Here is a 2,458-nt window from a genome sequence, read left to right on the forward strand (position 1 = left end):
TTGATCTGCCTGTTCTGCTCCCCACTCTGTCTCTGGTGAATCCTCTCACCCTCTGCATCTCTGGCCTGTACCCCAGTTCTATATGAATAAATAAATATGTTAAAAAAAGAAGAAGAGCAATAATAGTCATAGCCTAACTTTCAATGGTTATTTTGAACCAAATGGTTTTCTTGTATTAACTTGCTTTACCACAGAAGCTCAGGTATTTTGCGTCAGGCTTGATTATTGAATGCAGGCAACAGAAAGTGACTTTGACAAGAGTTTGACAAGAGTTTGCAGAGCTCACAAAACGAATAAGAAACTGGCAGGATGCGTGTCGGATGGGCAGGACCTAAGGACACCCCAAAGGCGCACATTAAGAAGGCAGGAAGCCCAGCACCTGCCAGGATGGAAAGAGGAAGCTGTGTGCAATGGAGGTCAGGAAACCAGCGCCATTGCCCATCTTTTAACTGCCTTAAAACTTGATGTTCCCCGAAAGGGTGTCTAATTAGTCAACATTGGCACTCAATCATCCCCTGGCAGAAATAGAGAGGCAGTCTCTTGTACGAAAGTTCAACATCAACCCAGGACTACTTTACAATAGCAGAGAAATGATTCCCTAAAGGAGGGCAGGGAAGATCTTAAAGAAATTGTACAGATTGTAGGCAGACAAAATAATTAATATTAGTCAATGTAAATAAGACAAAATCTGGTTTATTGTGTGGAAAAATAATGATGACTTGAAATGTTTATGGTTAAAAGATTTTTCAAATTGGAATTTGAATCAGTGTGTTACATTTTTAATTGAACTGCTATTGAAGGATATACCTAGTTATTTCTGTCCACTGTCTAAACCACCCAAACTTTTTAAAGCTATCTACTAATCTAGAAAGAATGAAGCCAATTAGGAACGGTTTAATAAAATTTATTCATTCATCCACTTTATGCAAATTCACTCAAATCACTCTTAAGAAAGAGGGCTATCATATACAAAATGAGATAAGCACAGACTTCTTCAGCTTTTCATTTTAAAGAGTTCAAAAGCAAGTATCAAAAGTAACAGCGAATCCCTCCAAAACTAGTTGCAGTCACTTCAGTTTGATCCCTGGCCAGGGAGGTGACCCACATGGCAGAGCAGATTTCTCCTGTCTCACCTGCTGCTCCCCGCAGCAGTGTACTTCATCAATCTGCCTTCTGCTCCCCACTCTGTCTCTGGCAAATCCTCTCACTCCCTGCCTTATACCTTTTCATAGACTGCATGTGTGTCTGAGCCTTCCTAAGCAGCCTGAAACTAAACACCTCAAGCTAAACTCTAAGCACCTCCACCTAGTTGATATAAGTTGAAGTCAATAAAACCTATGAATAATCTAACATTGGCAAAATCTAAGCTGTGCTCAAAATGTTACACAGAGGTCTGCCAGATGACCCAGCAATTCCACTCCTAGGTGTCTACCTGAGGAATGTAAAAACACTAATTCAAGGGATGGCTTCACCCCAGTGTTCATTACAGTCCTCTTTGTAATACCAAGAGCCTGCTGAGGACAAAGAAGTGGATTAGAAAAATGTGGGGCATGTGGGTGTAGGTTTATTTGTGTACACATGGACAACACTGCCATAAGAAAAGATGATCTCTTGTCATTTGTGACAACATGGGTGGAACTGGAGAGAATAAAGCTAAGTGAAACATGTCAGGTGACAGACAGATGCCAGATGGCTTCACCTCATGTGAAGAAACAAAACAAAGAGTCAAATGAAACCAAACCTGTAATCTCTCAGCTCAATTCGTGTGCTGATGTCATCCCACTGCTTGCTCCTAATGTATAAAATAAACCTGCTGAAGGCAGAGCAGGAAGACTTGCACCCAACTCTGACTGCCATGTCTTCCTCACTCCCCTTTCCTCTTTTTTCTCCCTTCCCCCTTTTTTAGGAATCTCCACTCACCGAGGCCTTCCCACCTTAGAGTCCTGCCTGTCTTGCCTCCAGACACCTCAATAGTTGGAGCTGGTCTCCAACATATGGCCCCCAGCCTTTCTTATACCCCTATCGCTTCCCCTGCAGAAGTTGCTGACTCTTTTCTCTCTGTTCTTCAACATTATACCTCCGCAGCTGTTGGCTCTCCCCTCCCTCTTTGATTAATTTTGGCATTTCTCTTCTAATCATTCTCTCTCTCCTGTTTATATTTCCAGTCCTTGTCCATGCCCTCTTAACAGCCCTCAGAAAGACCCACATCGAATTAAAGGCATTTCAGCTTCATTTAAAAAACAAAGAAGGGGGAGAAGCTATGCTACGTCTATCGTCTATCGGGAAAAGCTCTGAAAAATCAGACTTTCCACTGCTAGCTTGTGTTATGACCTCCCTTTTTTGTATAATCATAATATCAAAATATTCTGAGCAACTTTCAGCTTACAATTGGACTGCTTAGGCCGCACAAGGCCTGCCTGCCTTGACAAGCAAGCACTGCACCAGGGTGAAAAAATTC

Source organism: Condylura cristata, unplaced genomic scaffold (genome assembly GCF_000260355.1).
Source record: "Condylura cristata isolate star-nosed mole 26May11 unplaced genomic scaffold, ConCri1.0 scaffold00002, whole genome shotgun sequence".
In the NCBI taxonomy this organism is placed as follows: Eukaryota; Metazoa; Chordata; class Mammalia; order Eulipotyphla; family Talpidae; genus Condylura; species Condylura cristata.